Source organism: Oryzias latipes, chromosome 20 (genome assembly GCF_053564925.1).
Source record: "Oryzias latipes strain Hd-rR chromosome 20, Olatipes_Hd-rR_3.1".
Taxonomy (NCBI): Eukaryota; Metazoa; Chordata; class Actinopteri; order Beloniformes; family Adrianichthyidae; genus Oryzias; species Oryzias latipes.
In genome coordinates this window covers 10175169-10186821 of record NC_136256.1, presented here as the reverse complement: position 1 = coordinate 10186821, position 11653 = coordinate 10175169, and the positions used below count along the sequence as shown (strand labels likewise).

The 11653-nt window shown below is 44.0% G+C and overlaps 1 long non-coding RNA gene across 1 annotated transcript; it reads left to right on the top strand.

Moving 5' to 3' along the window:
• Window positions 1–8270: 8270 nt before the first annotated feature.
• On the top strand, window positions 8271–10611 carry LOC144988227 (uncharacterized). The gene is made up of 3 exons (XR_013652068.1): window positions 8271–9451; window positions 9542–9872; window positions 9958–10611. It is a non-coding gene; the product is annotated as an uncharacterized LOC144988227 (long non-coding RNA).
• Window positions 10612–11653: the final 1042 nt, after the last annotated feature.

Sequence of the window (11653 nt, the reverse complement as noted above, 5' to 3'; positions counted from 1 at the left end):
GGAAATAATATGGCTTTAATTGTGTGTTTGTGTGTGTATGTCTGGCAGGTCAGTGCATGGTGTGGCTCTTTGACTATCACAGTTAAAAATTTCTCAAACTTGTTCGCCCCCCCCCGATAGTGTTGGAGGCTTTAATAGAAAAAAAACGGCAGATGGAACGTGATTTAAAATCTTAACCAACGACCCAAGACCAAGGTAAGAAAGTGCAGCAGGTTTATCTGTGCTGTAAGTTTTTCTCATGTGAAAATCACTACATTTGTTACCGTTTTAATCCTTTTAATCCACATTACCGCCGCCATTCTTTTTTATTAAAGGCCCAAAAAGAAAGTCCCGCCCCTCTGCTTGTCATGCAAATTTTAGCCAATCAGATCAACTAGAAAGGTTACTGCCCCCAAGTGACAAACACACCCCTGAATACAGCCCCCCAAGTGACAAAAACGCCCCCTTAACACTGAGCGCAAATCCTGGTGAGGGCGCAAAGAGGAACTGACCGCGTGGGATCACGGCTCAGTAAGGATTGCAGATGTGCAGTTGTAAAATGTGGGGTCGCTCAGTTAGAATTGCACCTGCGTGGTTGTAAGGTTCGCTCTCTCAGTTTCTGAATTCACCCGCTCAGTTGTCTTTACGCCGTTTCACTTTATGGCAGCGATGAAACGCCATACAGGATCTTCAGAAAAAGTCAACTGTTGTAACATCATGAGCTTAGCATTATTTTGACTTTTGTTGAAAAATCTTTTAAACTGAAAAAGTTTCTTTTAGGTTTTTAATACATTTTCTATGTTTCCGTATGTGTTAATATTCCACACATGATGCTATGATTAGTGTTTCACCCCTGAAAGCTGTAAAGCAGGGGTGTCAAACATACGGCCTGAGTCCGGCCCACACACGAAGAGTAAAAATGATAAGGATGTTTAAAATAGAAAGCAAGTTTCTAGTCCATTCCTGTGGCTAGTTATGATTTTTTTTAATGAAATGCGCAATGCGGCCACTAGGGGGAGCAAAGGAAAAGCAAAACAGGTGAAACAGCATATCTCTGCACGTGCCAAAAGCGAAACCTAACAGCTCCGTGTCTGGGTAAGATGCACTTTGGTTCCCTATGAGCCTTACCTGTTATCTTTCTATAAGTGACACCCTAAAGACCAAAATGTTGTCAAAAAGTGAAGTGGAGTGAAGAGCTTTCCAGGAAAAATAGACAGTTTTTTTTTTCCACAAAGCTGAATGCAAAACCCCCATGCTTGGTATGTCATCAACAGGTCGCAGTGTTCAAAGAATACAACATTCAGCACCACTGTGAGACTCACCATAAAGAAAAGTTTCACCATTTTCAATTAAGAAAAGAGAAGAATTACCAACAATTAGCTGGACTGAAAAAAAAAAATTTGCATTCACTGCAGCATTTACATCAGTGATGGAGCAGTGACAGCTACCTTATTGTAAACACGTTGGTGCAAATATCCAAACCCTTTTCAGAGGTGAACTTGTGTCCCAAAAAGCATTCGACCTTTGCCAACATAAGTCTATCAGGATTACGATTACAGATCCAACATCTCTGAGGAGACTTGGACGCCAAATGAAGGAATCCAGTCATTTATTGCATTTTCAGTTGCTATTTAAGTTGCTGTGATTTAACATCACAGATATATACAGCCGTGCATATTTATTAGAGATGTTAGAGAGACTGTCACATTGACGTTTCTGGAGTTGATGGACACAACAACAGCTGATGACATAGTCAGCTCTCTAGTTACTGCGCCAGACGATGTTGAAGTGAACTGGTCACATGATGTCAGTCTGGTCACTGATGGCGCCCCATCAAAGGTCAGGAAGAAGGCAGGTGTTGCCACAAAATTCAGGCAGAAACTACGAAAAGATTCTTGGACATTTCATCGTGTTTTGAACACTTGAATGACAGTGAATCTGATTCTGCACAGAATTTGAATCCTGATGTTGAAGTTTAAGGAGAGAAAGGGAGGTCAAATTATTATGTTCACAAATGTTAGCAGGTTTAATTTTTTAATTTATTTTTTTATGGTTTGGACATGTACATTTTAGGCGCAGTGTTTCTTCTTCTTTGAGTTTATTATCGGGATTGCTTCAGTGTCAGATGTCAAATATTCAGTCTGTAAAAATTTGAATAGACCAACTTTTTTTGAAGTGAAATTAATTTTATATGAGATCCATTGGCCCCAAGTGATTAGGCTACTATGTTGGTTGAGGCATTTTTTCCAACTCAGTAAAAAACTAAATAAAAGGAATTATTTTGCTTTTACGTTACTGGTCCGACCCACTTGAGATCAGACGGGCTGAATGTGGCCCCCGAACCAAAATGAGTTTGACACCCTTGCTGTGAAGCCTGCCTTTCCTGAGGCAGCAGAAGAAAGAGTGAAGCTTTGAAAGACAGGAATCTCTGTTTTTCTTTACAGCTTGAAACAGCTCCTCTCTGCTGAGAATCTGCTGAACTTTACATCCTGTTGCACTGTGCTCACTTAGCATTCTCCCTTCCATGTTATTAAACGCTGGTTAGATGCAGTGAGATCATGCTTTCATCCCATTGAAAAGGGGGGGCAGAAGTATGAAAGGCTCATTTAGCAGAGCAAACCATGACTCGCTAGTGCACGTGGTGCAATTACTAAACACACTCTTATTTCCAGCACAGCTTCATCATCAGGTTTAAGACATTTGGACAGATATCAAAACAAATGTAAAATGGGAATGTAACTTGCGTTTCCAGCTGCCTTTATGAGATATTAGCCTTAGAACAGCAGTTCTACTTCTCTGTAGGAAGGTCTGAGAGGAAAAACGTTTGAACTGGTTTTCCAACACTTGTCTGACCAAATTTAAATGACGTGGGGAGAAGCATGAGTGGGGAGCATTTAAATGCAAGAGATGAAAACATGTTCGCCCCCGCATGCATAGACTCAGTGACTTCTCTTGCTTGCATTCACGCTACAGCCTCTCTTCCTCTTTCTCTCTTTTTTGTTCACCTTCCTTCTCTCTTTGTCTCTCTCCCTGCGTTCTGTCTTTTCCTATGGTTGTTACATTAGCATAATGCAGCCTCGCCTGCCAGTGAAGGGGAGCGTATCCGGCCCACTCTTCCTTCATGCCAGCCGCGCTTATATTTTTAAGGTTGCACAGCGACAGCGGAGGCAGGCCTCTTTCCCCATGTATATGACACGCTGGTGACAGGATTATAATTAATGGAGAAGCCGGGGACCCGTAGTGAACTTGCAACAAGTTAACTTTGTGAAGCCGCATTTGAAAAGCCAGTCCCCCACACTCCAGCAGTGTTGGCTAAAGCACCCATAGCCAAGACCTTATTTACTTAAACTTCACAAGAGCATCAACTATTATGTCGTGTTAGCAGTGAAGAACACAAACGCCACATTGATCGTACTGTACGTATTGCTACGTTCATACTGGGCTCAGATACGTGAGTTGAAACGGCCTATTCCAATATATTTGCATGTTTCAGGCTTCTGTGTTCGAGGTTCTTGGGTTCACGCAACACTAGTCCTTTTTCGGGGTGAAGGTACAAAACACGCAGCCATTGAACGCAAGTTGAAAGTTAAACCAGTTCAAGGTCTTGGATTTGGTTGTGATGTATGGGCAGCGTCCTTTTCAAAACTTGGAAGAGCCAATTGTTAGAAAATTGTTTATGGAGGATAAATTAAAAATTGCGGCAACTTATGAGACACCAAGTCTTTCATATTTCGGAATAGAGGTGTGAAAGAAAAAGCCTGAAGCAAGATTTGTGAGAGTTACACCACTTCAACATTTCACTTCCAACTCTTCCAACTGAGTACGTGCGCTAGTGTCGGGTAGTGACAGTCCAGTCTGAACACCATATACTAAAAGCGTGTTCAAGGATGTCAGTTTAGCACGTTCTTCCTTTTCCTTGGGTGAACGGTATAAAATATAAATAAACTCAACATCATTGCCCAGACATTTTCTGTAACTAATTTGAACAGTTCATTTTTGAAATGACACTGTTGTAATTGAATCAACGACCTTGATAATTTGCGTGGGCCACTTGCAGACAGCCTGTATCTACCTGTAAAGGTTGTGACTAAAATGTATACCTAGAACATCTTAAAAGGCAAACAATACCTGTACCAACTATGTTGCAAAAAGAAACCAAAGACACTTTAAAATGCAACAGTACTACTCACTTAGGCTACGTTCACACTGCAGGCTGAAACGACCCAATTGTCATGATATGGATGACGTGGCAGACCCAGATGCTGGAACCCGGAAGAAAATTCAGGCATAGTAGATTGACAAAAAAATCATTTTTCCAGAGCGGAAAAGTAATAGAGTCTTTAGAGTTCGTAGTAGGAAAGATGGTTAACAATGACAGCAGTCTTGCTATTTCTGGAGTTCCGCTGTGGCAGGATACGAAGTGAAGCGAGAGTCTTTCGTGGCAGGAATCGTGGTGTGGCTGGAGTAAGCATGGCAGGAGTTGTGGCGTGGAGAGAGTCAGATCGGGGAGCTTGTAGAGAAGAGATTTCCTGGTGGACACTCATGGTAAAGGACCTGAGACCGAGTATAAAGGCTAACTTGAAGACAAGACTTAGCTTGGCGACCAGACTAAGCACCAAGAGGAGCAACGACCTGGTGATGAATGCTGGGGCTGGATCTCCTTATGAAGGCTGGTGGTAGATGAGGTGAGTGTCCGCAGCTGGTTCCAATCAGCAGAGCAGAGAGGAGAGGGGGAGGAGAAACTGCCAGAGGCATCATGACACCAATTCCGATTTTTTTTTGCCCCATGCGACCTTTATCTGATCTTTCCATGACAGTCTGAACGACCCAGATCCGATCTTTTCAAATCCGACCCAGTCCACTTGGGTATGTGGTCCTGAGTCCGATACGTATCCGATCTTTTGAAATGCGACCTCTGTCTGAACGGCCAGGCCACATGTCTCCGGGCAGTACCTCATTGATACGCTACAAACGTCATAATTCTGCGTTGAAGTAGGCAGGAATGAGAACATAAACATCAACCATGCCGGACGATGCTGCTGAGACCAGTCAGTGGAAGGTAAGCGAGGTCACCGACTTGATTAATATTTGGGGTGACAGCTCTATTCAGGCCAAACTCGAGGTTTTCTTATCGCAGCTGGGCGGTTTTTGAAAACATTTCCAGCTAAATGGCCGAGCGTGGTGTTGAACCTTCCCCGTGATTACTTTTTTTTTCCCTTTCTGACCGTGGACAGAAGTGTGGGGGAGACCTTCTCCAGTACCGAAGGCGGATCCTCCTTTGGGGTTCATTTGCCCGTTCAGACCCTCAGATTCTCCAGAGCGGGTTAATAAAGAGTCAATAGCAGTTATTCTGGGGGAAGCCTTCTTCTATTCTGTTCTGGGGGAAGCCTTCCTCCGTAACACACAACATGAATGCGCGCCCCCAAAGCTGCCCCCTCTCACTTGTTCTGGCACTGCACGCGCTCTCTCCTCTCTCTTACACACACGCACGTGGCCCAAGCACATACACATCCCCATTCCACAACAGTGGGTACAGACATCAAGGCTCCAATGCCTTCTTAAAATGAGAAGATTGTAATTGTGTTGGCTCCTTTGTGAAAATAAATTGAATCGGTTAGTTCAAAAAGGGCCCAAGCCCAAGAGGTTTGTTTTTCCAGGAAATTATTTTAATTGCATAACTTAAAGGGAGGCTACGCCAAATGATTAATACTTTACCCAGATTTAGCTCCAGTTCATAGCTTACAAATGCTATAATATGAAGCACCTCACTTTTATAATTTCAGAGGACTAGCAAACTAAAGTCTCTGGACTTGGGCCCTTCTTGAATTAAACAGGGGCGCTGCCATATTGGATAACTAGTGCTGCCATCTATGGGATAAAGCTAAACCCATGCAAGAGAGGCCAAAGTACAGTAATTCATGTCAAGCATAGTCAATACATTACAACGGATTTGGGACTTTTTTGGACATGATCAGTTATCTTTTCCCTTGAAGACCATAGACCATATAACATCACTATTTTGAAAAATTGTAGACCTGGGCCCCTTTTGAACTAACCGATTCAATTTAATAATGCAAAAAGAGCTCCGCTATTGACAACACTGTTGTTGACATCCATTGTTAATGTTAGCTACTTCCGCAAACAACGAGTGACGTTGTTCACCGTTGAGTACTTTTCTGCGCATTCGGGTCACTTCTGGGTCATTTCACGTTCACACAGGAGATCACATAGGTTCGCATTTAATTGTAAATGTGAACGTCCTTGAATTTTTTCAAAAAATAGGAATTGAGCATTAAGCCCTGCAGTGTGAACGTAGCTTTAGATGTTTTGCCAGGAGAGGAGATTTGGGAGATATCACCTGTGCAGCATTACCATTGTGGAGCTTCTGATCAGTTAAGCGCTATGTTGCATGCTGTTACATATACAGTTCTTGTGGATCATTGTGTTCTGTTTCTTTTTCCTCTGCATGTCATCCTTGATGATGTGATGATGCGCAGTTTGGATATTTATTAATCAAACGGTTACCTGTGACCTCCCGGTGACCCACTTGATGCTATAAAGTGTTCCCAAACACTTCCTGTGAGTATGCAAGGAACCCGAGGGACTAGGAAATCTGATGGGCATCCTGGATTCATAAAACCGTAGTTACATACATAATTTTTGTTAAGATGATCAGTCAGGACCCACTGCTTGCCATCTAAAGAAACATTGAAAGGGAGGCACTTCATAACTAATTTTCTTGTTGTGTCTATGACTAGGGCTCACGCTGGGTGCTGGAGGGTATGAGATGTTTAAGACAGGGTACGCAGTAGATTTTTCATGCAGCTCAAACTCTGATATAAACTAGTTGGTATGTACCAGCCATTGCATATGTTGATCCTATTTATTTAGTACTTTATATTTCTTTATATACACTGCTAATTTGAACACTGCAAATTTGCACTAAACTGTATTTTAAATAGTTTTTCTCTCTTTAGTGTTTATCTGACTTTGTAGAAATTTGTTGATCTGAGCTTTACTAAAAATGCAATTTCCCCATGGGATTATTAAAGTAATCTGACTGTAATTCTGATTGATAATTAAAAAGTTAGGAAGTCTTTTTTTTCTTCTTGTTTTATGTTAATGATAAAACAGTTAGGCATGCTTTTGTTGAAACTTGAAATAGTATTTTTCAGCAATCCCATGAATAAAAGTCAAACATTAACTATTGTCAATATCGTCATAAACTGTTATTACTTTTGCTGGTGTCATCCTCATCATACTCTTCACAACACATTGTTTACGAGAGGTAATGGAAAGGGCAGACCCTGTTCCCCAAACAAATCAATGCCTTTACTTTTTTTTGGTGAGCAGTATACAATTCCATACCCAAATGTTGTCTTTTTCACATCTAAATGCAAAGAAGGAATTGGTTGGTTCATTGGGGGTTAGCTTGGGGCCCCTTCTGGCCCCAGCCAGTTAAGTGCATGTGAGCACTTGAAAAGACATTAGGCAGTTGAGGAATGGAATGTTTTTAAATTCTGTGTTTCTTAAATGATAAAAGGAAAGCATGTACCTAGAAAGAAGTGCCATTCTCATGTTCCACCTACCTGAACACACCCTTTAGCCATCAACTGTGTCCCTTGATGGCTGTGACACTCATGAGTTAAATGGTGTTCAGGCACTCTGAAAAATATTTAACACACTTTTTCAGAAACACAAAGTATTATTTTCTCTGACATAAACAACTTTTTACTTACTTTTTACTTTTCAAACCAATTCATCATCATCGTCATCATTTATTTATTTGTAAAGCACCTTCCACCACCAGCCAAGGAGACCCAAAGGGCTGTACACATGGAGAACAAAACATACAAGACATACAACATACGCATAAAACCAAATTAAACATCATAGATACATAGAATAAAATAAAAAGCATAAAAAATAATTAAAACATTGTAAAGACGTAAATAGAAGAAGAAAAAGCATAAAATACATTTAAAAGAGATTAAAACTAGGGCTAGGCTGATGCTAAAACGCTAAAATGGGGGAACAATTCTTTTTTTAAAACTCTCCAAGAGCATGACCTCTGTAATTGCCGGTGGAAACTGATTCCATAGTTTAGGAGCCAACACAGCAAACTGTCGGGGGTCCCGTCAGGGAATAATTGGGCAGAGGCGCCAAGGTGAAAGTATCCTTGTTTTATTACAAGAATAGAGCACACCAATTGCGCCACACAGGCTGACCAACAAAGGCCTAGTAGTAGATGGATAGTAGTAGTAGATACTACTACTACACAGTAGTAGATAGTAGTAGATGGACAAACCGCCGGTACCATCCAGCTAACCCCAGGAAGGAGTGTACCTCTTTTTTGGTGCGTGGTCGAGGGCAGTTGCGGATAGCTTCAATTTTATCCACCTGCGGACGCACCTCACCAACTCCCAACAGGTACCCCAGGTAACGGGTTTCCTTCCGGGCCCACTCACACTTGCTCACGTTTAAGGTCAGGCCTGCATTTTGTAGTTTCCTCAGGACCAGACGCAGGTGATCCAGGTGTTGCTCCCAGGTGTGACTGTAGATCACCACATCATCCAAATAGGCTGCACTACAGTGGTCACATCCCTGCAGCACCCTGTCCATCAGCCCTTGGAACGTGGCGGGTGCTCCATGCAGACCAAAAGGCATAACTGTAAACTGAAACAGTCCAGCAGGTGTTTTGAACGCAGTGTACGGTCGACAGGTGTTGCTGAGAGGTACTTGCCAGTAACCCTTGCATAGGTCAAGAGTGGTGATGAAATTAGCAGCCCCGATTTTCTCCAGCAGGTCTTCAATCCTCGGCATTGGATATGCGTTGAATTCCGGAAATTCGTTCAGTTTCCTGAAGTCGATGCATATCCGCAGTGAGTCGTCTTTTTTGGGAACGATCACCACCGGACTGCACCACTCTGAGTTGGACGGCTCGATGACACCTAGCTCCAGCATCTTCCTCACCTCATCGTTTAGCCTTCCCACCAACTTCTGTGGTACCCGATAAGGCCGTTGCCTTATCGGGTACCACATCTTTGAGCCGTATGGAATGGCTAATGAGTGTAGTTCTTCCTGGCTGTGCAGAAAAAAGAGATGGTGTTTCATGAAATAAGTCCATTATCTGTGTAGTCCGTTCAGGGGGTAAATGTGACAGAGACGGAGGGGTTGAGTGGGTCAGTGCTCCCAGATCAGAGTCCAAGTCTTCCTCAGCCTTCACAGCTCTGACTAGCAAAGACTTCTATGTTGGATGGTTAGCACCTTCCTTCCACTCTTTAAGTAGATTCACATGGTATGTCTGCTTTTCTTTCTTTTTGTCAGGATGGTGCACCTCATAGGTGACAGGTCCCATCCTGTGGAGAATGGTGTATGGCCCTTACCACTTTGCCAGTAGTTTGCTGGTAGAAGAGGGGAGAAGCAGCAGAACCCTCTGACCTGGTTGGAGTTCACGATGACGGGCCTGCTGGTCGTACCACGTCTTCCGACTCCTTTGGGCCTCTCGTTGGTTGACTTCTGCGTCTTCCCTGTACTTTGCCAACCGTTCTCTCATCTCCAGGACAAACTGGATGACACCCCTTTCTGAGGTCTTTGTGGATTTGGCCTCCCAGCTCTTCTTGAGGAGATCCAGTGGGCCTTGGACATCCCAGCCATAGAGGAGTTCGCATGGTGAGAAGCCTGTTGAAGCTTGTGGGACTTCCCTGTAAGCAAACAACATGAATGGTAGCCAACGATCCCAGTCCTTCCCTGTGTCACTCACGAACTTCTGCAGCATCCTCTTCAGGGTCTGGTTGAAACATTCCACCAAGCCATTGGTCTGTGGGTGGTACGGTGTCGCCTTGATGGCAGTGATGCCAAGCTGCTGTTGGAACAGTTTCATCAACCGAGAGGTGAAGTTGGTACCTTGGTCTGTCAGAATTTCATCCGGTATTCCTACTCTGGAGAAAAACTGAATTAAAGCTCTCATGACTGCAGGAGCTGTAATGGTGCGCAGGGGAAAAGCTTCTGGGAACCGTGTAGCACAATCACAGACCACCAGGATGTATTCGTGACCGCTACTGCTCTTAGGTAAAGGTCCAACAATGTCCATTGCTATTCTCCTGAATGGAGTGGAAATTATAGGAAGTGGGTGTAGTAATGCTCTGTCAGACTTGTGTGTTATTGCAGTTTTCTGGCAGGTAGGACATGTTGCACAGTATGTCTGAATGTCAGTGTACATTGATGGCCAGAAAAAACGTGAACTAACCCGCAGATATGTTTTGTGACGACCCAGGTGACCCGCCCATGGGAGTGTGTGCGCTAATTGCATGACGAGTGGCCTGCAGATGGTTGGAAGAACTAACCGTAGGTGTTCACCTTCAGCTGTATACAGAACATCATCAACAACAATAAACCGCACATTTCCCAAACATTTGTCACTCTCTGTTGTCACCTTGGCAAATAACGGTTTTAAAGTTTGGTCTTCTTTCTGCAAAGTTGAAATGTCAGCTGGTATGTCAAATGTTTCTGCTGTTGTTGCGATCTCAGGATCCGGCAACTTAAGTCTTTTCTCAAACCGTCTTTGACGACGTGACTTTCTGGGCATTTCTTTGCCTCCATCAAAGAAATTGTCATCCAAATGCGGAAGACTTTGCATCCCTGCTTTAGCCTGAGCTCTAGTTAGCACGGGTGCTGAAACACTAACAGCTAGCTCATCATTAGCTTTAGCTGTTTGAGTAGCTGTTTCAGTTAATAAGTCCCCCAACATAGGTAAATCACACCCCAGAATTAAATCAACAGGTAGGTTTTCTACCACCCGAACAATCAAAAGATATGATTGTTCATTTATGGTCACTGTTACATCCGTTTTGGGTACAAATGTTTGTCGCCATGAACACACACAACACTTGTTTGCCTGCTGTAATCAAGTCCACCAAAAGGGATTAAACTCTGTTTGACCAGAGAAAAAAAACTGCCTGTGTCCAACATAGCAGTAACCTGCTGTCCGTTCACAGTCACCTGTTTAAGTGGCTGGAAAGTGTCTTTGTCCATGTACACAGGCCCTGCTCCTGTGACAGTCTCTGGCCTGGGTGCGTAGCAAGCACCTGTGAATTTAGTCTTGCGGATTGGACATGCGGAGGCTTTGTGACCAATCTGCTGGCAATAGAAACACACAAGGTCCTTACCCGCCGCTCGCTGGTTAGGTGCTGGGTTGGTACCTTGCATTGCCTGAATGAAGTCTCTCCGTGCAGGTCTCAGTGGAGCGGTTTAAATGGGATGACGCTGATCCCCACCCGACAGCCGTGTAGACGCCCCTCGTCGAGCGTTGACGTACTGCAGCGCAACCCGGGCAGCAGTGAGGCCATCCTCCGGTTCGTGCTCCTTCACCCACGTCCTCACGTCCGCGGGAAGCACACGCAGCAGCTGGTCCAGGATGACGATCTCCCCTATCTGCTCCTTGCTGTGTTGCTCTGGGCGGATCCAGCGACGGTACAGGCCCTACAGGCGGTGGTATGTCTCAGTCGGATTCTCCCCAGATGGCACCACAGTAGACCGGAACTGCTGACGGTAAGTCTCTGGCGAGATGTCAAATTTTACCAGGAGTGCGTCTTTCAGGTCCTTGTAGATGTGGGCTTGCTGCTCGTCCATCGCCGTGTAGGCCTCCAACGCCTTTCCGGACAGCAGTGGCACC